This window comes from Chiroxiphia lanceolata, chromosome Z, assembly GCF_009829145.1.
Source record: "Chiroxiphia lanceolata isolate bChiLan1 chromosome Z, bChiLan1.pri, whole genome shotgun sequence".
Lineage (NCBI taxonomy): Eukaryota > Metazoa > Chordata > Aves > Passeriformes > Pipridae > Chiroxiphia > Chiroxiphia lanceolata.
Window position 1 is genome coordinate 23,898,698 of NC_045671.1, and position 26,500 is coordinate 23,925,197.

General features: G+C 40.7%; 1 protein-coding gene across 4 annotated transcripts in view; it reads left to right on the forward strand.

The window, feature by feature from the left end:
- The window catches only part of KANK1 (KN motif and ankyrin repeat domains 1), a 129,840-nt gene that overhangs the window by 25,755 nt on the left and 77,585 nt on the right, over positions 1-26,500 (forward strand). For all 4 annotated transcript variants that reach the window (XM_032675372.1, XM_032675371.1, XM_032675370.1 and 1 more), the window contains exon 2: positions 5,706-5,833. The gene's annotated coding sequence lies outside the window, so the exon portion shown is untranslated. The remainder of the gene's footprint in view (positions 1-5,705; positions 5,834-26,500) is intronic.

Genomic DNA, 26,500 nt, shown 5'->3' on the forward strand with positions numbered 1-26,500 from the left:
AGGAAGTGGGACATCTATCTAACCTGAGTGTACAATGACTGGTGCGTCAGCTTCACCTGACTCGGCAGCTAAAGGCGTTAAGATTCAGCACATCTGTTTGTATCACTTGCTGGGTTTTACTGTATTGTCACAATCTTGACCAGTTTTTATTGTTTGGAGACTGAAGTGTTTACTTATCTTGTTACTTTTACTGTGTACAATTCACAGTCAGCCTTTGGGTAAAAAAAATCTGAAGGAAATAGCCCTTTATTAGGTAGTTGTAAACTTACATGTACATCTGATGTTTTGATACCTTAATGTTTTTGAAAGTGATTGGATAGCAAATGTGTCTTATGCCATCTTCCTATTTTTCATGAGCTGAAGTATTTGGGTCTAAGTGTGAGAACTGCTTTTTAACACCTACTTATCAAATGCAATTTAATATCTCATAAGTGAACGATGATGCTTTTTACAGGGGTGTAGGATTTGTATTCATCCATGCTGGATCTGGCAGACTTACTTGAGTATTTGTCTGCTCTGCTGAGACTGTGAAAATCTCAAGAAGTCTTTTGATACTGCTTAATTGACATGACTTCTCCTTGTCTCAATGCAGCACACTTTGTGCTAGACAGTTGTCCCTGTGCTTTTGCCACAAGAAACAGCCTACGTGTTGAAACTTCTGAACACTATAGTACAAGCCCTGGGCCAAAGCAAGGTGCCCCTTCTGGTGTTGTGACCTCTGCCTGTGCAAAACTGACTGACACGTGAGAAGCCAGCCTTGCCTGCCAGGTTCTAGCTGAGCTGGTGTATCGCATTTACCAGCAACATGAGTCACCTTGCTCAGGTAACTCCTGCTAAATTCATGGGACTGTGCTTTGCAGAAGGTCTGTGTTTACTGAGAGAGGCTGTAAGAACAGGATTGTCTCAGAAATACCTTAGTTTTAGATATGTATTTGTGGGGAGGAGGAAGAGGGGACTAGACAGGGACACTTCAGAATCTGAAATTGTCTGTTCTGCTTGGCAGTAAAACAGTTCCCTGGCTTTGGCTTGTTTGTGCCCCAGGGAATGACCCTTCTGCGCCTTTCTATCCTGTAGTATGGGCAGGCTGTGAGGCTTTGTTCTGCTGCAGGTTGTAATGTGTGAGTTCCTCTCCTCTTACTCTCTGGTTGCTCAAAACCAGTACCGGACAAGCACTTCAAGCTACTGCGGAGTACCTTATTCCTTAATGTACGTGTTTTAACAAGTCATAAGAAGCTCAAAGTCCACTTGCAGTACGGGAAGAGCAGGCCTCTCTACCAAGAGGTGGCATCAAGTACAGCAGATAAAATGTTCTGGCTTTAGCCCAGGGATTGTTTTATCACAAGAATGTTGAAAGGAAAGTCGCTTTGGCAACACTTTAACTTTTTCTACCATGCTAACAACCACACTATTATCTGCTACTTGGAGCTGACTAGGTGGAGAAAAATTATACTAGTGCTAGAAGGTCTCTCCTTGCTTTATTTTGAGACTAGGTGAGAAATTTAAATGTGACCTGAATTGCCTCAGGTGATTGTCAAACAATCACCATTATCATTATACATAGCTCCTCTGAGGTACTGTCCTGGACCTTTCCTCCTGGGAAAATGAGCAGTGCCACAGCTTTCGAGAGGAAACACCCCTCCATGGAGGGTTCATCCTAGGTGGAAGACCCGTCTTTCATGTGAAAGAGACTGCTTGGGGTGGGAGGTGGGGTATCCAAATGGCAGGAAGGATGCATCACCATGGGGAGATTCCCTATGCAGAGTAGTCATGTTACTGTGGGCCCTGCCGAGATTAATTAGTGTCTCTGCAGGGTTAATTAGTATGGTGCTTTGTGTCACACAGACATAGCCTTAGTTATTTCCTGTAGCAATTATGAGAACTTATGCCAGTGAAGTGTACAAAGGCTGAATAGTGCTTTTGACTACTTAAAAGCTTTCTGTCCAAAAATGTAGAATATATTCACCAAGAAATAGTGTTTTTACCATTGGAAGTGTTATCTTTAAATTTATTTTAAAATAATGTCTTCTTCACGCCAAAAACTTAAATACCTTCTGGTGCTACGCAGGGTGTCTTTAACTGACTTAGAAGTGTTTGTTGGACATAACATCTGAGGCATATCTCAATAAGTTATCCAGCCATATCCTTTCAGTTTAGGGGGCTGGTGTATTTTTCAGGCCAGCATAAATTCCTCTTTAGATAAGTGAATCAGGCTGCAGGAGAGAGGTGGGTGTGTTGGAGGAACATGTGGGAGGAGGTGTTAAACAATGTTAAAATGGAAAAGGAGAGAGGATGGAATACGTGTGTTAGCTGCCTGTTGTGAACTTGTCAAGCTAGTGAAGTATGCTGTGAAATATGTGGACTTTCTGTTAAAGATTGGTGACAGCATGTCCTTGGGAGTTTAAGGAATATCTGTTGCATAGTAAGCTTTGTGTAAATCTAAAATTTTATGAAGGTTATGACTTTCTGTAAAAATTACAACTTTATCAGCAAATAGACTCCTTTTGTATATGCAATATCTCTGCTTAACTGTTTGCCCATGTTTGTTTTCATTTCTGCTTTTCTTTCCTTCTACTTAGGACTTGGTAATACTAATCACTGAGTAAGTTTTCTGCTTGGAAATGAAATCAGATTGCCATTTGTGAAGCAGTTTACAAGAACAATTACTTTTTTATGTGAGAAACATACATCCATTTTATACAGATTAAAATTTTGCTTACAGTATTACATATATATTTTAAATCCCTATTGTAACAGAATGTTTTCTAATGTTTAGTGTTTTTGTTAATACCTGTTAGGTGTGGTTTGTTCTCCCCTTAAGGGAAAAAATGGGTGTGCATTGTAATGTTTTTTGTTATGGTTGTGCTTGGATGTGTAGGAGTCAGATGATTGTGTATACGTGTATGCTGTGATTTGTTTAGGACAAAAAGCAAAAGTGAAGCATTCTTTCCATCTGGCATGGAAAATATTAAGGTATGTGATAAATCTTAGCTCCCGAAGGATTTCTGACTTTTGATCACTCCTCTTTGATAAAGATGTGCAATTCGCACAAAGTTCTCACTAGTCCGTCTTGTGGCTCAAGCCGTGTCCTAGTTCTGGCTTTTGGTGTTGCACAGTTACTGTGTTTTCAAGCTTATCTGGACCAGGTCGGGGCACAAGCTCTCTTCAGCTGAATTACAAGAGTGCCTGGTACAGAGTTTTGGTAGCTGTGGGGAAACGTGCAAAATGTGAAATCTGCTAGAGAACAATTAACCTATGCAGAATACCTGAATGATCATGACATCATGGTATGGGGACACATGGCACCAGGGGTTTGAAAGTCAGGTTTTTATGTCCTTGAACAGCAGCCGAGGATGTGTGACCATTGATTGAATATCTGGAAACTTCTGTACTGCTTTATACAGAAGTGTAGTGCGGAGGTTATACAGAAATGCAATGACTGTGGTACTTCCTATTATCTGTGAATATATAGCTCCAAGGATATAATTTGCTTTCTGTAATCTCAAGTTCCCTAATGGATTACAGTTTTTAATATTATGCATATGGAGATACTTGTAATCAGTTTAGAATGTACCCCTATTCTAAGAAAAGCATTTTGGAGGTATCATGGATAGGTAACATGCTGCATAAAATGTTCATATTTTATATGAATAGCTAAAAGTATAACTAAATGTATTGAGAAAGTGTTAGAGAGGAGAAGAAATTGAAGAAATTGACTGCCATTCCTTGGGGTAACTTCAGAACACTGTTTAAAGCTCATCTAAGCTTGGGGCTTTTGGATTTCTGGGTTTGTAACAGATGTTACCTTTCTAGACCCTAAGGTGTCCCAACTTATTTTCCTCTCCCAACCTCACAAAAACAGACCCTTGTAATTTCCCTTCAAATGCTACTTGTTATTTTAGTTTATGAAGACAACCTGTGGCAGTAAATCTGCAGTATATGAGAAAACTGTGGTTTAAACATGTTTCAAAATGGCTTTTTGTAGTCTCTTTGCTAACTCATGCTTTCTTCTTCCCAAGACCCCCCAGGACAAGTGTTATCCCATGCAGGAATGTCCTGGGAAGATGTCCTAAGGTGTTCTCATTGGGCCTTGTTAACCCCTTCCTGTGACTGGGTGTTCCTGTAAGCCCCTTGAGACTTCTAATTGGTTACTCTGTGAGTCCCCCTAACCCTATAAATGTAACCCCCCCAACAATAAACTCTCTCTTGCCTCCTCTCCACGCCGGTGTGCTGTCTCTGTGCCTGCCATGGAGCCACGTGAGTGGGCAGAAGGGGGAGCACCTCTCCCCTCCAGGCTCAGGACCTGAAGAAACCCCTGGCGCTGGAGTCCGCCCCCCCCCCCCCCATCCACGTAAGCCGTCGGATGGAAATGGAACTAGAACTGGGCCGCCCCACACCATGGGGGGGAAACAACCCTTAGGAGGCTGTTTTAGGGATTTGTAGGTAGTGTATGACCAGAACAATGCATGTATATCTATGTACGGACGGGGGTCTGTAACATGCTTTTGGTGCTGGTTTTTTAATTAATTTATAATAAAAATTCTTTAATTCTTAACTGGTATGATTCTCTTGCACTCCATGAAGGTCCCATTTCTGTAGTTTTACAAACTGGGACAGCAATCACCCTGTAGGTTCATACCAAAGCTTTAGCAAAGTATTTAGTAACCTGGATGATGTGTCTTTTACCTGAAAATGATCTTTAAAATTCTCCTGAGTAACCATGCTAGATATAGAGGAGTTGTTCTACTGGCCCATCCCTCCATTGATGTCAAATGTCAAAGCAGAGTCATTGTGTAACTGTTCAACATCAGCACTGCCTCAGGGTGCAGCTGACTCCCACTGTACCTGTGAGTGGTTGTGTGCTGGGATATCTCAGGCCAAGGAACTGTGTCTGTGTGTGTATGTGCACACACCCTGTGTGTGTATGTGCACACGCTTGCACTTTTGGAAATTTGCTTGTTTGAGGATTAAACACGGCAAATGAGTTGGAGCTGAAAAACAGATTACTAACTCTTTGTGATGGAACATCTTTGTTGAATTGCTGTGGGGGAAGAGAGCTGCCTTATGTGCTATAGTGGTGCAGGCATGAACTCTGCTGCCGTTGGAGTGTCTTTATGCATTATGAGTTGAGATTCAGAAGTACGAGTCCTTACAAGATGAGAATTTTGAAAAAAGCCTGTTCAGGAAAATGAGACGTGTCTGTAGATGTCCTTCCTTTTCCTGTAGTCTATAAAGTACTTCCATGTGTCTTCCATGTACACCAACATTCTGGCTTATGTAGCGCTAATACTTAGCTCACATGGGCTTCTGATGCATTTCGCAGTTCAAACTAGTACTGGGTTACACACATTTACTCTTGTGTTTCTGTGACTGGCATGGCTGGTGTATCCTGACATGCCTGGAGCTTTGTTTCTGTTCATTCACATGGACTGTTGTTTGAACAAAGAAGATTTAAATTGGGAAGGCAGTGCATGGTGACCTAGCTATTGCAAGATGCATGCTTTCTTTCCAGGGTGCTGTAGCCAAAATGTGGCTTGTGCATTTCACCTTGGAAACAAAAAATGCCTCAGCTTTTCATATTTGTGATTGTTGGTACCTTTTTATTGTTTAGCAGCATGGCTCTACCAAGCATCAGAGGTTTTAAGCATGAGATATAATGCCCAGCATGTGCAATGATTAATTGGTGCTTTTCATTTCTCTTCTTGTAGAATGACTCTCAGATTCCTGAATGTGCTGTCAACTACCGACACATTGCATTAGCTGAATCTGCTGCATTATGTTTGATGCCTAAAAACCTCTAGAGGAGAGACTGGCACTTCTGTTACAATCTTTTAAGGTAAGATATGATTTCTTTTGCTGAGGGCAGAGGGAAGAAGATAGACACGGTCGCACAGACTGTCCTAGCCCCACCTCTTGCTCTGTAATCAATCAACCTGTCATGGTTTAAACCCACAGAGCTGCTCGCTCACTCCCTCACCAGCAGGATGGAGGAGAGAACTGGAAGGGTAGAAGTGAGAAAACTTGTGCATTGAAACAAAACCAGTTTAATAGGAAAGCAAAAGCCATGCACACAAGCAAAGTAAAACAGGGAATTAATTCACTCTTTCCTGTGAGCAGGCAGGTGTTCAGCCCTCCCCAGAAAAGCAGGATCCCATCTCACGTAACAGTGTGACTTGGAAAGACAAATACCATCACTCCAGATGTTTCCTCTTCCTTCTTTTCCTGGCTCTATATGCTGAGCATGATGCCATATGGTTTGGAATATCTCTAGGATCAGCTATCCTGGCTGTATCCCCTCCCAACTCCTTGTGCACCCCCACCCTCCTCTGATGGGGTGTTATGAGGAGCATAAAAGGTCATAGCTGTGCATGCATTGCTCAGCAGTAACTAAAAGATCCCTGTGTTATCAGTGGTGCTACCAGCACGTATCTAAAACACAGCTCTTTATCAACTACTGTAAAGAAAATTAACTCTACCCTAACCAAATTTGGCACAGAACTATATGAACCTCAAACCATGTACTGAACCAGCTATCAGTATTTGTTAGTTATAAGTAAATTCACTGACTTCAGTAAGGCAAAATTGATGCCGTGAAGAAACAATTTATTTTCTTTTCCTAAATCACAAATTCTACAGTCTTAAGTGCTTGTATACCTTTCCATTAGAATGCCTTAGTCTTTTGATCCGTGTATTAATAATATTTTAGTAGTAAAAAGATGTAACCTTCATTCTCTGAGATACCAGACTGAGATTCTCCACCAGGAAAAATATGGATAAGAAGTTAAATATAACTGCTAGAAAAGTGACCATTCTGCTTTGACTAGAGCTGCTGCTGCAATCTTTCATTAATTACCCATGTTTGTACCCATATACTGGATTCAGAGCTGGATCATCGGCTGTACTGCAGTGCTGCTACATTTTCTCAGCAGCACAGCAGACTAGCCAAAGACTAGGCTAACAGAGTATGTTTGTGCAGTGCCCAGTGCACAGCATGGCCTCTTATCACTGCAGAATTGTTTCAGTGACCAGAGACTGGGGGTGTAAGTTTCTCAGCAGGACAGAGCTGTATAGATTTATTTTTTTTTTAAATAATGTGCAAAGATCAGGTTAAGAGCAACACAAAAAGGAGGGCCTAAGTTTAAATCAGTAGTAAATGAAACCCAGATGGGTAAAGGCTCTTTGCTACAGACTCCTGGATTTCCTCAGGTTTGACAGCTGCTGTTTGAGATGGCGGCTGAATCCTGTTTAATGCTTTCTTTTGGTGAATATCACTGTCTGCCGACCTTGTTACATGCACTGCAGTGTGCTGCAGGTTTGGGTGAGAGGTAAGATGCCTAAAACATCTCTTGAAGAGCAAACATTTCATCTCTGGACAGTTCTGACTATTTAGGATAGGTAATTGCAGGTTAACTCTTGTCTAGTGCTGCTTTTGCTGCTTTAATCAGTGTGCAACCAAGCAGTGGGGACAGTGTTTGGCTTTTGGGCTTGAAGTAAATCTTGTGCTTACAGATGTGGCCTTGAATTGCTGACAGCTTTTGGGGCAGGTAGAGGGCTCCTGAGTCTAGTGATTCCAAAAATGCAGGGGCACCAGTTTTTCCCCAAACTGTGAAACTCATTAAGTGTGGAAAAGCAGATCTCCTACCTTTCTTCATTACTCTCTAAACTTGCCATTTAGATGGGGGTGATGCGTGGGGGGTTGAGTATGTGCACACATGCAGACTCCACTGACTCTCCCTTTGGCTATCTTGTTCAAAACTCAGTTCAGAGCGGGGGCAGAGGGTATTGCAATGCACCTGGAGCAAGCTTCTGTGACTGGGAAGCTTGTGTGCACTTCTACTGCAGACCTCACACCAGCATGTTTTGGATTGGGCCCAGGCTCTTGCTTATAGTGCAGTGTCTATTCCTCCTTGCAGGGTGCTGTTATTTACATGGGTGTACCAGGGCTCTCGCTCTTCTGGGGATGATTCTTTTCACCAGGAAAAGCATCTGTAGGTGAATTTTTCTTTTCTAGTGGCAAAGAAATGCTTTGTTACAGGAGTTGGGGGAAAAGCATGACTGCTTCTAGGCCTCGAGGCAGGGCTGTAGCTGGCAGGGAAGATAAATGCTCAGAAAAGGCTAAATAAGGAAACTTATTATCACTGTGACTAGGCTTGTCCCAGTTCCTGTGTGGCTGTGTACCACAGCCATGTCCTGGCTGTAGAAGTGAATAGCCTTAGCCAAGCGTGGGCTTCTAAAATGAAGGAGATGTGTGTATGTGCCTAGAGGAGCTGCTCAGGTTGCCCTTGAGGGTTCCCAGACCTGGCTGCCCAATGCACTGCAGCAGCTACCAGTAATGTAGGGCAGTCACAGCCTGGATTTCAAGTGGGGTGCAGCGGGTGCCCTGCAAGGTACAGGGTTAGGGTTAGGTGAGGGTACTGTAAGGAAACATATGCAGACAGAGAGGAAGAGTATGATTGCAGAAAGGCTGGAAAACCCAGAGCAGACTTGTGTCTGCTGTGGGGGAGCTGACATCAGGGATGATTGCTGACTTGCCTGGTGGCCTGTCGGAAAGCACAGGACCACTGTGTACAGTTGCTAAGAAATGGACAGTAAGGGCAACTCTTGTGTCAGCTCTTGTCACAAGATTTGATATGGAGAGGAGCAGGGGGAAAAGATTTGCTTCTCAGGTGCTCTGAATTTAAGTACTCTTCAAGTTATATAGATACATATGTATCTTTGCTTGTCCTTAATCACATGGCATAGTGAGCTCTCCTGTTCTATATTTCAGTAGTGCTGGATTGTAACTTGCTGTTACAGAGAGTAGGAAAAGTGCAGGCACTAATGCCAACAGCCATCAGTGCAGAGAGGTACTCCAAATTAATGTCGGTACACTAGGGGTACTAATTTAGCAAGTCTTTGGAGAAATGGGCTTAATTTCTTTCCATAAAATACTGTATTTCAAGACAGTGTGTGCCATTATTGCACATAACACAGTAACATTTCATTGTGCTCAAGGCATTTTGCATATATACAGTTAACTGATAACTTGAAATAGTAATGTTACCACCTCAGTGGTTTTTGCCTATGAGTTCTAAAGCCAGAATCCCACTGGTGTGACACTCCATGGAGAGGGCCCAAGAGTATTTTGTCTGTTTTTGAACTTCACTGAATGTGACCCATGTGCAGGTCATTAAAGCACTGTACTTCTAATTGGATCACAAACTTTGGCAATGTGAGATGAGCAATGGACTTATTAAAATTAATTTCCACTTATAAAGCCATGGTTGCTTCACTGGCATTGCCTGGGGTTTCTCAAAGCTGAGTCCTGCAGCCTTGATTTAGCCAAAGATTTTACTGCAATATCATCGGACTATAAAGCAGCAGTTTCACTTTTCATAGCAGAAACTCAACCTATTTAACAGAAAAAAAAACCAACCAAACAAAATATGACAACCAACCTTCTGAAGAAAAGCTAGCACTTCTGACAGATTAAAATACAAATGCTCATCAGTTGCTTTGCTTAGCTAATTCTTAAGCCGTAGGTTTCTTAAACTTCTGCTTACCTTGTAATCTGGGTCTTCACTTTCTGAATTTGCTAGGCTTGATGGAGCAGTTAAATAGGAGTTTTACACATTGATTAGTTGGCTTTAGAGGTCTATGAGATACTTTCATATGCAAAGGAGATCTGATTTTTGAGAAAGCGTGTGTATTGTAAGTGAAGTTAAACTTTGCTCAAATCCAAATACCACTGAACAGAGTTGATTTTCTTCTCTCAACACCTGCACAATAAATGCAGTAATGTTTTTTTATTTGGCCAAATATTTCCACTTGACCAACTTAAAACAGATGTGGCTCAAGCTCTGGCTCTTGCATCCTTCCTGCTCTTATTTGTGTTTGTGCTTAGATATGCCACAAAGCCATTGAGTGCACAGCCATGCTGCGCTATATCTTCCACATTCCCATGTTGTACAAAAGCGTTTTTTCCAGGCACGGATGTCATCTTGTCATGCTAGTTGCAAGAGACACCTGCTCCCACCTGGAGTGGTGCTCTGGGTATAAAAAGGTTGTCACAAACCTCGTGCTTGCCAATACTTTTTATAGGGAAACTGTGCACCGTGACTGTAAAAGACAAGGAGTAGAAGTCTGCAAGTGATCCAAACCCACCTCCTGGTGGTGCTGCCATCCGTGTTCTGGCTGCTTACACCTGACTGCACATCAGAAACCAGGCTAGCGAGGGCTCAGGTGGCATGTTGGTCACTGCCAGAGCAGAGCTCGAGTGAAACTGTTGGATTGTGCAGGCCTGGCACCTGCCTCCTTTTGCTGCTGGTGGCCAGCATGTGCACTCCAAGTTCCTTGATGCTTTCTTGCATTTTAGGCATTCAAGTGCTGGGACTGCTATTGTAGGAAGCAGTGGAACTGACCAAAAGCATCCACCTTGTGCCATACTGTATTCTGGTTAATGTGACCTCTGGAAGACACTTCTCACTTGTTTACTGGTGCCATATATGTTGCTGAGACTATTTTGGTACAATAACTAGTTTTTTATCTTGATGAAAGTTTTGTATGCTTTTCTGATTTATATGACCTGTAAAGGATTAAGAAAAAGAAGTCTCTAGAGCTACCTAAATGTAAAAAAAATCCTGTCAAACCATCTTTGGTTTTAGCTGTTTTGCTGTCAGAACCTGACTGGTTCAGCACCTCTCAGGATTTTCTGAGACTGACAATCATTTTCTAGTATAGAAAATAAATTCTCTTGCTTCGTGTTTTAATCTTAACAAGGTCAGGGTTTTGAACTGTTGTCTATATATTTTTTATTTTCCCCTTTGTTTTTTCTCTACATGTAAGGCACAAATGTAACTCTTCTCTCTTTCTGCTTAAATGTACTTTTACTCCTTCAAAGGAGGTGCTTTGTCCACTAGGAACTGTGTCTCGGCATGCTAATAAAACTCACTTTATGCCTTTAAAATGTTTATTCAAGTGGCCTGGCTGGCTTACAGTAGCTGTGTGGGTGGACTGTCCTTGAATTTTGTAGACTTAATTTAGTACTGCACAATACCCAGTGATGGAAAACAGCTATAAATTGTCTGTGCGCAGCCATGCATTATTGATAAAGGGTAGAATAAGCTCTACAATTTCTGCATTTGATGTTGTTAGTGCAACAGCTGGCTGATTTGTAAAGGCGTTTTTCCCCCTATTGGCAGTAAAATATCTCTTCATTTTGAACTCTGAATTTTCTCCTGAATTTTGATTTGTATGGGGGTGAAAACCGCTTTTTCTCTAGTGCTACTAGATGTAATGGAAATGTTTTCACAGACTAGAAACAAACTGAAGTCCAGGGAGAGCTAAGCAAACAGTAAGTTTGACTGCATGCAGAAGACAGCACTTTTCTATCTCAAATATTTAGAAATAGAAAATGGAGCATAAAGTCCTGTAGTACTTCTAGAAGAAAAAAAATCCTTTAATATACTTCACTTGGCACATGCTTGTAAGAAAATACGTTATAGTGAGTTCAGCATGCTTTCTAATTTCAGTGTTCCTTCAAAAGTTTATGAAAAAATCTCAAGTCTTAAATCTGTCTTGCTTCTTTTCCTATTGACACTTATGATGAATCTCTACTGAATATAATTTGCATATAAAACTGTGCTGTAAACTAAACAGTTCTTTCCCTGTAGTTGAACAAAGGTACAATGAACTGCTGAAAACACTGGAATTAATAAATATATAGAAAAAATAAACTGCCAGCAAAATTACAAAATGCTTAATATTCCCAACAAGTTTCCAGCACTGAAACTTCTTTTAAGCTATAATTTTTGGAGTCGTAGCTTCCAACAGGTTCTATTACAGCCAAGGGATGTACAATTTGTGGCAAGCAAAGATTGTATTGAAGTATGGAATTCTTTCTTTCCCTCCTTTATGTATGTACATACATACTGTTTGGTAGAAGCATTCTAGACCTCTATAGATTTTTACTTTTTTTTTTTTTTGTCTTTGTAAAAGTGTTAGGGTAGTAAATTCATGAGCTGTACTGATGTTCATAATGGATTCCTCTATTCTATGGAGAATTGTTATGTATTGGTTTAACTTTCTGTATTTACAGTCTTTTAAGGTTAGAAATTAAGTAATAGAGCAATTAGACTGGTCACGTAGTTTCAATCAAGAGGCAGAAAAAACTACCAGGAAAAAGACTGACAGACGCTTGCTAGAGATTTACATTGAGAATAACTCATTCTTCAAAACTTTTTCATTTTCTGATGGAAATTGTGGAGTAAATCAAATACAGTGGCTATGAGTGATTAAAATGCAAAACTTATGACTTCTGACTTTGTAAATCTGACTCCTTCACTGTTAATATAAAATCATTTATCTTAAAGGGGTCTTGAGGCTGGGAAGATTTAAATGAAAACTTCAACTCCTGAAGAAGGTTATTTTGATATTCAAGATCATTAATTTTGTGGCTTGCAGAGAAAGCTGTTTTAGAAGGGGAAACGGGAGATTATCCGTAGGTCACCTGGTAGGTCTGTGGTAATTCACTTGATAAATCAAAGTGGCAAATTTTACAGCAGTTTAATATTTATTCAATTCAGATGTTACATCTAAAAAGTCTGTGCTGGTTGAAGAGGATACCTTTGGTTTGATCCTACAGCAAATACAAACAAGTGGACATTGACTTGCCTGTGATTTTGTTTTTGAAGCTAGCGTGCAGCTGTTTGTGGGTTTTTTACAGAAGGGCAGACTTCAGCCATGTTATTTCAATTCTGTCTTTGTTACAAGATTATTCTGTTCAGACAAGTTTGGGAGTATGGGAGTGTGTGTGTGTAATTTTTATCTGAAACAAGTATACTTTGGTGGTGGAATACAATTTTGAAAATCCTTTGTTCCTGGTGTTTCTTTGAAAGAGCATCTTTGACTGGCAATGTTTACAGATACTGTAATGAAAAAACTGTAAGATAAGGATAAGATAAGGAAATATGTGGGGTTGGATTCTCCTCTGTATCTGTGCACTCTCATCAGGCAGTGCATGGATGAAGTTACTCAGACCTCTTCATTTACCCGCCTGGAAGTCAATCAGAAGTAGTCTGAAAAACATGAAAGAGCTTTAATGCAATTTGACATTTTTTATTTTCTTCATGCTGACAAAATATGGCTTAGTCCAGAAAGGCTGACTGACTTTCAAAAACTTACCTAGATTAAAAATGTGCTGTGCAAATGACCTGAGTGTTGCTTGCTACCACACAAAATTCTTTACCCTTGGTTGGGAAAGCCACTGAGGAGGAGAGTGGGATGGATGAGGTGGTAAGAGATCAGCTTTGCATGACTGATCTCTGCAGCTCATGTTCAAAACACAAGGAGAGCTGCAGCAAAATCTTGATTGTAATCCCATACAACCAGTGTAGATGTTGCAGGAATGACATGATGCAAAAGGAACTGAAAGTAGTTGATTTAAAAACAAGTAAATAAAATATAAAAATATTAGTTTTCCCAAGGGGAATCATAGAGACTTTTCCTAGCAGTCAATATGTGAAAAAGCCATAGGGGATCAGTGAGGCAGGTGGGCTTGGCTTGTGAACAGAAGTTCTCTGGAAACCTTCCATTATTTTTAAGGCAGTATTTCCAGTTCCTTTTCAACTGCATCAAAATAGAATGTTAAATTTTTTTCTTTCCACTGTAGGAATTAAGGTGTGTATAGACATCCTTCAGTTATTTCTGAAAGGTACTGCCTAAAATATTCTTTTTTGAGAGCATAGGGCAGGAGGGTAAACCGTGTGTGGTTGCATCCATCCACACCCAGGTGTAACGCCAAGTGCTTTGTCTCTGACAAGCTGTGGCATGCCCTACTCTAAGGGAGAGAAAACTGCTCTCCCTTGTCTTGGTACAAAAAAAAAAGTATAAAACTTGTTTGGGTGGAACAAACTTCAGAAGCTTCTTCCATGTTGGATTAGTACTACAAAACTTGTCTTGCTTATAACACAGATTACCTCACATTATCCTGTGAATCACAGGGACATCTCATGGACAAGATCTCTTTTCTTCCTTTTTTGTTACACTATATTGTCCTCCACTAATCTGAAAGAGGTGGGGAGCATAACGAATTATCCACTGATTTTGGCAAATTACTATTTCAACAATGCAGTTATCTGCTCTGAGAGGTTCTTCTGTCCCAGCAACTGATTCTTAATGAGACTATCTAGAACTTTCAGCTGTAGAAGTAATGAATTTTCTGCAAAACTTGCTTTAAGTAGAGCTATGTCCTTGCCTAATGTCTGTAACCTGATAACTCATCATGTTTCGTCCTTCTAGAGGACTCTATTGATTATCTTTCCACAATGAAGTTGGTGAGTCCTTTGTTTCTGGAGAGTGTAGAGCACTTTTTAACCCTTTTCCTCCCAACCGTTTCACTGTTTTGGCTGCACTTCCATGCAGTTTCCATGAAATGTGGTGGTCAAGGCATGTTACCCATCTGCTATGCATAATGCACATATAGCCACAAGTTGCTTTCCTGTTTTCCTTCTGTTCCTCTTTTCCTCCTCCCTTCTGTGCTGCTCTTAATGAGGTAGTAAGTGATGGCTGCGCAGATTTTCCCAGTATGCATCAATACAGACACATCTAAGCTGTATGCAGTATAAACATACAATGTTAGATATGGCAGAAGAAGTGCTGGGTAGGTAAAAACTGAGTTATGTTGTTTGGGAAAATTATTGGGCCTCTGACTAATTACAGAATAATTGAATAAGTGTTTATGTGTTGCCTCACTGCAAGCTTTAAGTATCTGAAACATGATCTGTTTTTTAGTGCTGAAGTTTGATTTGCAATGGAAAATTGAGTAAATAAGTTTTGGATCCAGCGTGATCCTCTGCTATTCTTCAGGATTTCTCACCTTCCTCCTTCTGGTTTAACCCAGGATATTCTTGTGCACCTGAAAACTGCTATAAAAATATATAGTTTTGTTTGTAAAGTTTTAGTTATTTTATGCTAGAGAAATTACATTCCTGAAAGCTTTCTGCAGTGTGCCTATAGGAAAGGTAGGTGAGGTTTAAAAATACAGAATAGGCTGAAGAATTCCATTTTAAAGGGACATCATGAATGACAGGGCTTAATGTGTCTTACACTCAAGGAATTTCCTCCCCCAAGTTTTAAGGTAAGTACTACTTTAAGGAACCTCTGGTTACTTTGGAGTGAAATCACAAGTGACTTCAGGTTTTGTTCCAGCTTTCTCTGTTTTCTTTGCCTTGGCCTCAAATGTTTTGACACCTTCTGCTGCCTTGCTTCCAAATAGGGACCACAGCTGCCTCAGTTGAGGTGCAACAGCAATGATAAGTTATCTTCCACAACAAAGAAGGATGCAAGGGAAAGACTGCACAGTGTTCCTTCCCAAAGATCAGAGTGACATTTCAGATGCTAACAATGTCATGAGCATGCGAGACAGATCTGGGCACAGGTGCTAAGGAGTTATTAAGCTGAATGTAGCTGTTAGTCTGAGAGTGTAAAAGAAAAATTTGTCCTTGACTTTTTTGAAAGACTAGTTCCTACCATGCTTGAAAGATTTGTCAAAAGCTTTAAAGTTAATTCCCTGAGAGATAAACCTCTGTAATGTTGCACTGTTGATTTTCTGAATCAATTTGTAAACTTCAGAATAACTTAAAGGATTGATGAAAAATAAATTTTTCATTCCACTGCTGGAATGTGTCTGTGAATCTCAAAGGGTGTAAAAGAGTTCCTGTGCCAAATTCAAAAGAGTAGCAAGAGATCTCATTTTAAGTCTGTCCTCCGTGAAGGATGAATTATGGCTTGTTCTGACCAAATTAAAAATTGTAGGAAAGAAGAAAGTGTTTTCTGACAGGTTATCCCTCATTTGTGAGAAATGCTACTATCCTAAGCTTGTTTCTCTATTATATTCAGGTTAACGACTCACTTCAAATTAATTAAGTACCAACTTCCCTCTGCTTAACAAGGAAAAAAAAGGCATATATTCAGAAGATGCATGTTTTAAAGAGAGATGGAGAATCCAAGTGACCGTCTTTCAAAGACGGTAATTGATGCGATTTCTATTCAGGGAGGAGTTTGGCTTGTTTAACGTAACTTTGCAGCAGAAGCATGCAGCTCATTATCTTATGTGTCTGTATTTATTTAACTTTTGGCTGTGTATTTTAAGGTACTTCTAAAGTTTTTTTTACTTATGACTGAGAGCAGACTAAGCAGGTGAGCATATGTTTAAATGCATAATATTGAGCCTTGGCTGAGGTTGGTTAACTTGTCTTCTATTTTAAAATCATAGACATAAGAATCAGTAATGTATTTAAAATAGAAATCTCCTTTTGGATAGCACAAGCAAGTTTTCTTTACGATAAAAAGAAAGGGAGCTATTAGGCATTGCTATGTATCTGAAACAATTTATGATCTAGTTCAAGGAATTTTGAAGGCAAAGATATCTTACAAAATCAAGAGAACTTAAAAGAAATACATTGGCAATTAACTGTGGTCTGAAGGAGCTGAGAGAGAAAAAGCAGTTTTCTTCTGCTGGTTCACTCTGCAGCCATGACCACCTCTTCTTTCCTAAGAAGAAAACTGATCTGCTTAACTCATTCTAGCCCAGCACTAGCTATGGTGCTAACCTGCCTTTACAGCATTTTTTGAACACGTAAAGTAACTTAATTATGTAAGGATTTGTGCATGTGCTTTAGAGATGGGTAATTGTTTTGGTTTTCTTTTTTTTTTTTTTTAATTTTGAAATTGCTAATCTATTGAGCAACAAAAGCTTTAAACCTAGATTTTGAAAGGAATATTATAAACATTATTTCAGCTCTAAAGAGTTTCAGAGGTTGACTTTCATGCTTCTCTTGTGTAGGTGATTAAGGGTTGCCTAATAGCATACTATGAAATCTTCTGTTCTTGGCTAGGGCACTCTGAAAAGGCTCTCTGAGAGCGATGGTACAGATGATTCATTTAAGTCAAATATGAGCTGATGACAGCAGTTGTTATCCAGGGAATTCTACACTCTGAGTCTTGGTCTCCAAGTGCACATGCCCTTTATATAAGAAAATGAATATACAGGCAGAACCTCATAACAAGACAAGGTGAGAGCCTGTGAAAGCATATGTAGGAGACAGTAGGACATACAGAATATCTCAGCGGCAACTAGTCTGTAAGGAGACCAAGAAGAAAGAGATAAGGATGTGAAAGTTAAAATTCTTCATAGCATTTTCATCCAAATAAACATGAAATAGGTCATAATCCATTAATTTCCCATTCCAGTGTTTGGGGGTTTTTTTACATTTTGAAAAAACAAAGTCAAAAGTAATTTTCAGTACACTATCACTCTGTCTAGGGAGTGACTTTCCCCCCTTCCCCTTACATTTCTGGTAATGGTTTGTTTAATGGGCTTTTTCCCTTGCTCTGTAGAACAATTTTCAGACAAAACTGGAGAAACAGATTTATATTCTAGTGAGGTAGATGCAGTACATCATAAGTTTTTGACATTTTTTAAAAAGTAAAGTATATCAAAACAGAAATGATGTTGTCTTTTCTGTTAGTTATTAGCAGTGGGTAAGACTCCTCAGACAGGGAACTGCTGTCTCTGATCAGGCCAGGGAGGAATAAAAAAAAAAAAAGAAAGAAAAAAGTGTTTAAAATTATGAAAATTGTTCAATTTGTCACTAGTTGGTAAATCCCAAATGTAAGTTGTGAGTTTCTTTTTAGTAATTATGTGGTTACAACTAGTTTATAGTAGGGAATCTGTACAGCCTACAGCTGTTCTTTTTTGTAAACTGTAAAAGATACCACGGTGGTACTAGAGGAATGAATAACTGGGAAAGCAAAAATAGCTTCAGTAAGAACGCAAGAACTTTACAGTAGATTTTGCTGATTGTTTTGCTGCAGATGAGTTCTGCTTCATAAGAAAGTAAAAGATTTTTTTTTTCTGTGTTCTTTAATTTTTTTCTTCTGTTTTCCCTGTACATACTATAATCTCAGTCTTCCTTGTATTTCTTCTACTGAGTACTTTGGAAAGGCATTCTGATTCAATAATTGTATTTTATCATTAATATTGCTGCACCATGATATTTTGCAGGTGTTCCCTATAGAGCATTGAGAAGTAGTAGCTGCTAAGTGGATTAAATAAATTAAAGGAGCTGTCATTCCAAGAGCTGTATTAATGTTCTTTCTCTATTAGTACCCTGTATCACCAAAGAGATGCAGGAAAGCAAGAGATGCAGATTTTAAGCAATATCCTGGCACTTAGTAGAATTTTTCCTAAATCGGTCATCCCTTTGCAGGATTGTGCTGAGGTTTACTGAGCTTCTTCAGCCATGTGTGCTGCAGAGACAGGGCAGCTCTCATCTCAGAGGTCAGCCTTGGTTGTGGGCTTTTCAGTGAATAGGGGGGTGAGTGACCTCAGATGGCAGTACCTCAGCAGATGGCCAGTGATCACAACTCTTGCAAGGCTCTTTTGTGTTCTTGAGCTTATCAATGAGACCTAACAGTTGTATATCCTACCCTGACAACCTCATAGTTACTGAGGTTATAAAACATACACCTTTCTTTAGCACTGAATTTTAAAACTGGCCCTGTTAAATATTTAGTGTTTGTTTTAAAGTTGTGGGTTTGGGCAGAGTAGGTATTGGTGTTATTGAGTGAAGGACTCTAGTGCAGGAAATGCATGTTTGTCTTGCACTGTGGTTTTGAAAGGCCTAGATTGGGCTGGGGGGAATATCACAGGAAGACAGGAGTACTAGGAAAAAGCTCTTCTTTAGGGAAAACAGGAAAAGGAGGTGCATGTGTGAATTCTGCATACAGCGGGTTGTCCTCCAGCAGGTTGTTCAGCTGGAAAGGTTTTCTAGTCTGAGTCAAGGCTGGACAGTTGTACCCTAGAAAGGCAGGGAGGGCAAGATAAATGCACAGTTGGGAAAGTGGGCATCGCTAATTCAGCATGCTGCTCAGAAAACTAACCTGACAAAAGAAAGATTTCTACTGTGTTAGTGAAATGAATCAGTTGAGTAAGATTTAGATGGAGAACCTGGCTAACGAATAGGAGAGAACTGTGTGACAGTGGTAATTTATCTGAATTGTTTTCTGGTTTGGTGTTCACTCTTTTGGTTGGGGTTTTTTTCCTTCACACAGAAGAAATCAGGGAAATACTGAGTGCTGGGTTTCAGTGTGCAGTTGCAAAAGTCTGATTCTTAAGCAATGGAGAGTGAAATGTAAAATTACTCAGTTTCATTTTGGGGGCAGTAGTTGTTAATGCTTCAGTCCACAAAAATAGTCTCTTAGAGAAATGACCTTCAAGTGTGTTAAAGATCATGGGTGCATTCTCAGATCATTTATTATAGCCAATAAAAGATGTTTTCATCTGACTACTGTTAATCTTTGGCACCTGTGATCTTTCCTTCTGTGTGATCAGGAAAAGTTAAATCTCTGCAGAGGTTTTCCAAGCAAGATATACCTATAGTCTGATTGCTTTCCCTCTTTTTTTGGGAAGCAAGGGATCATTTTGTTCTTGAATCTAAGCCACTGCATATAAAAATGTGCATGTTTAGAAAGAAAATCAACTTTTTCCAGGAGACTACAGGTATGCTTTTGTTGCTTAGTCCATGTGAGTCTGTTTCCCAAAATGGTATATATTGTTGTGGAATTCAGGAGATTTTGAGGTGTCACAGTTCCCAGTCACGAACCCAGTGACAGCTTTGCAGGAGCAGGGTGCTATTCTATGTGTGTTGTAAAAAGATGATTTCAAGGCTTGGACTTGTGCTTGGGGCAGATGTGGCAGTGTCCATTAGGTGGCTCTCAGTTATGGTACATACCTTTTAAACTACATGCAGGCTAATGTTGAAAGGTATTAGGTATGTTTGTGTCCTGTCAGGCAGTTGGAACATATCAAGAAGCCACAAATTCAGACTTTCTTGAAAGTTGGTATCCTGAACAGCTGTGCAAATATTGTCTTTGCCTGCTTCTGTTGTTTGTAAACTGTTCTCTGTTGCAGATTCCACAAGTGAGATAAGATGGAGATAGTATTACTGCCTGTTACAAGGCACTGGAAAATATGCTGCTTAATTATGAGAAATGCCCTTTTCATTAGAAACTGAAAAGGGAACAAAAGCACTAAGGGGATTATGATTCCTTTCTAAATGGAGCAAGGCTGCTACAAAATTCAAGCTGCTTTCTTGTTTGCTCTTTGAATTAAAATCTGGTACAAAAATGAGGAAGCAGGTGATACTCATCCCTTAGAATGTGCAGACATGCTGGAGCAACCACTGAGTGGACTAATCTGTCCCTTTCCATTCCTTGGACAATTAACATTGGAAAATAAGAATTACAATTCAAATACTGGTAATTAGTGCATGGACAGTTACATGTTTTGTCCGTGATGGTTAGACTGATCTTTAGATGCTGTTCTCCATGCAAAGCAGACACTGCTGAAAGTGCCTGTCACAGCACTGTGAGTACTGCCACAGGTGCTGCTCTGAAGAGTAGTGGGAGAAAGCAGTAAAATAATGGCTGTATATGACAGTTCTCTGATTCTTGAGACTGCAGCAATATGGTAAAGCCATAAACTTTATTTCTCATCATCATCATGGCCGGGCTTCGCGAACGAAGATTTGGGAAGGGCTCTACCCGCGTTTGTTGCAAGCGCGCTGGTGCCTAAACAGGCCAATACGAGACAGGCACGTTCAGTTGCAAAAGGCACAGCAGAAAGACTCCTTAGATGGTATATTCTGCAAGGCACGATTCTTTCTGCCTTGTCTTTTCCCCTCAAGAGTGATCCTGCGCGCTTTCTCAAAGGCATCAGCAGCGTTATAGATGGCGTGTCTCCAGACCTCCCAGTTGGAGGCCAGAGTAGACCAGTTATGGTGATCAATATGGCCAAGGCTGAGATGTTGTTTCAGGGAGTCCTTGTATCTCCTCTTCGGGGCTCCTCTCATGCGGCAGCCGGTGGCAAGTTCACCATAGAGCAAGATCTTAGGGAGGCGGTGGTCCTTCATCCTTGAGACGTGCCCTGCCTGTTTGCAGCAACATGACTTCAATGCTTGTGACTGCTGCTTGTTCTAGAACAGACGTGTTAGTCACATAATCTGGCCAGTGGATGTTTAGGATTGTGTGGAGGCAGCGTTGATGGAAGCGTTCTAGGAGTCGCAGGTGGTGGCAGTAGATGACCCATGATTCAGATCCATATAAAAGAGTAGACAGCACTATGGCTCTGTAAACACTGATTTTCGTACTTTACTTCAAGTGTTTATTTCACCAGACTCTTTTATGAAGCTTTCCAAAAGCACTCTATGCCTTTGCTAACCTGTTGTCTATCTCTCCGTCAATCTTACCATCCGAGGAGATGAGGCTACCTAGGTAATTAAACTGCTGGACTGATCTGAGCTCTGATTCACCAATGGTGATATGGGGATGATGGAAGATTTCCTGAGGTGCAGGTTGATGGAGAACTTCTGTCTTCTTTAAGCTGACTTCCAGCCCAAAGAGCTCAGCAGCATCTGCAAAGCAGGATGTTAAACACTGCAGAGCTGCTTCTGTGTGGGCAACAAGGGCAGTGTCATCAGCATAAAGCAGCTTTATTTCTACATCTTAAAGATCTCTCCTTATTTTGTATATCTCTGCAATCGCAGGGAGAAACCTAGGAAGCATTGACTTGCCTTGACTGTGCTTTGCAAGGACAAACAAACTCTTCTGGGGAACACTGGAGGGTGAAAGAGCACAAGTTTCTTGCTGCGTCCTCACTGTCATCCTGAGAGTAGGCACAAGGCAGAGTAGATGGGAGATCTAGCTGTCTGCCTGCCTGATGAGCTTGCAGTGAGGCACCTAGGGAGCCACCGGATCCAGACAGAATGGTGGGGCTGGAAAGACTTCTCCTTTCCATAGCAGGCTAGGACAGCTGAGGTGTCTGTAGGACTCTGGGATTAAGGACTGCTGCTGGCTGTCTTCACGGGCATGCCTTGCTCTCTGCTCTGTTCTCTGCCTTGTCCAGGGAGCAGAGGTGGTGGTTTTCCTGGCAATTCATATGCCTCATGCGCACAGGGCTGCATTTTTTTGAAGGAGGAGGTTGTGGAGGAAATGGGGCCTTTTTTTTCCTTTTGGTCTATTTGTATCAAATAGCTTTCTGGGGGAAAGTAGGGCTGCTGGCTTGGGTTTCTATAAGGGAGGAGATAAGCTTTAGAGAAACTGAGTTCCTGAGAATTGTGTATCAGTAGCAAAGTAGAGAAAAACTACAAGGAATAATGTTACTTATTGCGGAGTTTGGGGCCTTTACCAAGAGACAATATGGAGATAAATTTAACTTTTTTTTTATTTCAGCAAGTATACACAGTTTATATTATATCTGTTATGCATGATTATTCCCTATGTGTCTTCTGTGATAGTACACACACAAGGACTAGGCAGCACTGTCAAAATGGTTTAATTACTGAGAGACAGCTTGTATACTCTGTTCTTATTTGATACTCTACATAGGATATATGGAAGTATAGTAAGAATTCACTGTACAGCTTCAATCATTGTAGGTTAGTAATCAACAACTGTTCCACTGGTGGAACGTTCTTTTGTTATGAGAATTTAGTGTTAATTCCAACAGTGTGGTACTTCATGCTTGAAAGCGTTTTTATAAATCTGTGTTACAAGCCTGTCACTAGATACATGTAATGTATGAAGGAAACATAAGACTGTTCACATATGGATCATGGGAAAACTAAAGTCTAAACTCTTGTCTAAACAGGAAAGACAATTTGCCAGCTCTAATGTGCTTGGGTAAATTGAAACTCATGGTTTCTTCTGTGCTTACTACAGACTGTCCTTAATAAAGAGAATTATCTTGGCAGTGTTGTTGTAGGTTTTAGATGACAGCAACAACAGATATCAGAGAAATCTCCTTGTTTAGTTTTTTTTTTTTTAAATTAGGTTTTGCATATATATTTGCCTAAGTTTTGAGTAATAATAATGTTAAAAGTTGCATCCAAGCACTGTCTCCATGTGTGTATATTGGCTTCTTGATTAATTTTGTCAGTCTTTGTTTTCTCCTGATATTTATGCATAAAAGCACAACTTCCCTCTAAAATAGTCACAAGTTTTGAAACTTGGCTGTAAGGTTTCAGAAGTGTGGTTCACTTCACACTGAAAGCATTAAAGGCAGTGATATATAGTGGGACAGTTCCCAGGGATTCTAAGGCATCCATATCAACGCTGCCAAAAATGTTCTTGCTAGGGGGAAGAGGAGAGTGGGTGGACCTTAGCATTCATTATGAGACTTACAGCCTGGAACTGAAAGGAAATCAGAGGTATGCAGTATTTGCCCTCAGTCCAGGAGCACCTGAGCAGTCTGGATCCAATCCTTGGAGTTAGACAAAGCTCCTTCTGGCACACATGTACTGTAGTAAAGCTGGTGCCATCATGCTGTTTCAATACCTCTCCTAATTCCTGGTGTTTTCAGTGCTCTGAACAAAGGCATACTTCCAACGAGCACAACAGCCACTCACTGATAGGCAGTTTGAATGATGTGTCATCCTAGAGTCCTCTTCTGGCTTGCCAGTGGAACAAATCTGGACACCTGAGGAGAGGAAGTGTAGCTTTTATCAACTGTGTGGTATTTGCTGTTAAGTGCTGTATCTCTGTGAACACAGTAGTTCGTGGTCTCTCCATGGGTCAGCCATCCTCCTTTGGCTGCAATGGGGCATTGCCTATGCTGTTACACTCAGCAGCAGCATCTCTACATGGTGTTACCCACCCAGCACCCAGGGGTGCTCCACACATACTCCCTTCTGTCTCCTTAGGGTTTTCCACAACTCACAGCTTTGTCTGTTCTATAGGATGGAGTGTCCTTGGTCAGTCTTCCCAAAATGTTTAGAATGAGTCTTTAGGTCCCAAAGATATTGTACATAAACTGATCTATATTAGCTGTCAGATGCCCTCCAGGACTGACAGTTTTGACCAATGTAAAAATAGGATTGTTCTTAATCTAATCTGCACTGGATTGTTTAAAAAATATTAATATTGCACAGTATTACTACTATACAAATCATTCTGCATCAGCTTCAATATCATATGCAAGAGAATTAGTATAAGGGTTTGGATGTGACTCATAAATCTTGTCTCCTGTTAGCCTCCTTGTCTCCTGTTAGCCTCCTTGTCTCCTGTTAGCCTCCTTGTCTCCTGTTAGCCTCCTTGTCTCCTGTTAGCCTCCTTGTCTCCTGTTAGCCTCCTTGTCTCCTGTTAGCCTCCTTGTCTCCTGTTAGCCTCCTTGTCTCCTGTTAGCCTCCTTGTCTCCTGTTAGCCTCCTTGTCTCCTGTTAGCCTCCTTGTCTCCTGTTAGCCTCCTTGTCTCCTAGTAGAGAAACCACAAGGGGTGAGCCTGGCAGAAAAGTGTGAGTACAGATGGATTCATAGGTTTGTACAGTAAGTGCAGTTACTGAAACTCAGAGATTTGTCCATGGCATCTGTGACAGGGACACAACTGATGTCTGGATGAGAACTGTGCACTGTGCATACGAGTGTGCTGCCCCTCTGCCTTTGAATGGAAGATAATGCAGTTTGGGATTCATGTATGCTCATGGTAAACCTGTGTGAACAGTCTTTTTTAAAAATGCGTTGAAAGCTTTGCTTTTTAATTGTTAGCACATTCTGGGCAGAAAACTGCTCCAGAGGCTTGGCTTCCCTTTAGGGCTGTGCCCTTCTCTTGCTGAAAGTCCTGGTGTGTGCAGTAGGCAGCTCAGCAGAGAATAAGGTGCTGCATGAAGTAATCAAGATATACAACTTATAGTGAGGAAGAGCCAAGAATGAACAAAGCAATCTTCAGAGGTTCCAAGGAGTCTATGTACCAGTTGTGAGGAGAGTGAGCAGCCTCAGCAGTTTGGCAACAGGTGCCTGTTTTTCTCAAGAGCCAGGCTGCTCTAGGACTAAGCTATCAGGTAATATCTGTGTAAATCTGCATGAGTATGCCCTGAAGGATGTTCTCTCTCTCTGTTCAACAGGATGGCCTCCTTTGCAAACACTGTTTTTCATAACATGCTGTGTATATAAGTAAATCATGATAATTAGAAAGGTGAGCAGATTTTCCCCTCCATCTGAGAAGAACAAATTTGTAGCACAGCATGCTGTGAGAGTGAAAAGAACCTTTATTTTCTACTTGGTGATAATCCCTAGATTTGCCAGGCTTCTCTCAAATGTCTAACTTAGGTTAGGCATTCCTTAGCAAATACCCTATTTGTAGATGAACAACACCCCTACAAACAAGTTTTGTCTGTGGGCACTCGCGCAACCTGATGGAGAGCTAGTAAAATATTTCCATGCCTTTGAAATTTAGTTAGCAATTATGGATAAGTTTTGGCATATGTCTGTGGAGATGCGATACAGAGCTTATGCCTCCTTTGAAATGTTGTTCCAAATTGCTTGGAAATGCTAAGCATTGATTTTAAAAAAAACAACCAAACACCCCCCCCCCCAAAAAAAAAACCAACAAAAAACAAAAACCAAAAAACCAACCACCAAAACCAACCAACCAACCAAAAAACCCAAAACCACAAAACCACCAAAACAAAACAAAACACACCACCAGGAAGCCAGCTGTCCGGAAAGCTGTCAGAGAAGTGCAGGTTTGCTACACTGTCTTTAGGCTCTTTCTGTAGTTACAGAGTTCAGCATGCATTTGTCCATAGAAAAATAAGGTTCAATACTTCAAAATTATACAGTCACTTCAAACCACTTCTGTTAAGGCTGCCACTAGTGGAAGAAAAGATCTGAAGTGGTGCTCTCCCTTTCTGACTTTATTCTATTTTATTTATGCAGGTCTGTCTGTATTGGATCAGGTCAAGGTCCACAGGGTTCAATCTTTTCCCTGGCAGTGACCAGAGAAAAGTGCCCAGGGAATATAACATAAGAACAGGGCAGGCACATAGTGCATTCCTTCAACATACCACTAATCTCTAACAATTTGTGGTTCAGCACTTTCTCAAGCCACAAGTAGGCCTTTCTTTGTTTCAATAGCTTTTGGTGGGCAAATACATTGTATTTTTCTTTCATCTGGTGTTTTTAAATACAGGTGACTTTTAGCACAGTCAACATCCTGTGGCAAGGAGTTTCATGGACTACTTCACTTGCATGAATGCACCTCATTTTTATTTTCTCCTTTTATCCTGCCTGACATCCTCTGGTTTTTGCAAACTTGGGAAACATTTCCACCCTGTAACTGTGTTCATAAATCTGCTTTTAAGCCACATATTCAATGTCTCTTTATTAAGGGAAGTTCATAAAATACCATGAGCTGGAAGGGACCCACACGGATCACTGAGTCCAGCTCATGGCCCTGCACAGGACTACCCCAAGAATCACACCTTGTGCCTGAGAGCATTTTCCCAATGTTTCTTGAACTCTGGCAGGCTTGGTGCTGTGACCACTGGCCTGGGAAGCCTGTTCCAGTAACTAACCACCCTGTTGGTGCAGAACCTTCTCCTGATATCTAACCTAAACCTCCCCTTACACAGATTCAGGCCATTCCCTTGACACCACCATCCTGTCACTGGTCACCACAGGGAAGAGATCAG